We start from the raw sequence: 565 nt of genomic DNA, 5'->3' as shown, positions 1-565 counted from the left end.
ATATATATATATATATATAGCAGCAACGGTTGTCCGATTTTGAATTTGTTTTCTAGAATTTTGATCTGAAACCGTTTGTTGAAACCAATATTGTTTTATAAATAGATAAATACATACGTGCATACAAGCATACATAGATATATAGATGCAAACATACATATAGACGCACACATATTTATGCATATACATGCACACACACATGTATGTATGTACGTATGTATGTATGTATGCAAGCATGTATATATGCATGCATGTATGTATATATGTATGTATATGCATATGTAATTTGTACTATATTTCAAGTAGGCTATCCGAGCGGATATCACTGGACACGAAGTAAAGATAGCACCATCTCTATACCGTGTCGACTGAAGAACGCAGATATCCGCTTGGATAAACTACTTGAAACCATGGATATATTGAATGATGTATGCATTCACAAACACACACAAGGAGCAATGCATGGACATATGTACATAGACATACAGCTTTATACGAAAACGCACACACAAACCTTCTATGTATATATGTATTATACATATATGTATATATATATATATATACG

Source organism: Octopus bimaculoides, chromosome 3, assembly GCF_001194135.2.
Source record: "Octopus bimaculoides isolate UCB-OBI-ISO-001 chromosome 3, ASM119413v2, whole genome shotgun sequence".
Classification (NCBI taxonomy): Eukaryota; Metazoa; Mollusca; class Cephalopoda; order Octopoda; family Octopodidae; genus Octopus; species Octopus bimaculoides.
Note: the sequence above shows the minus strand (reverse complement) of the source record.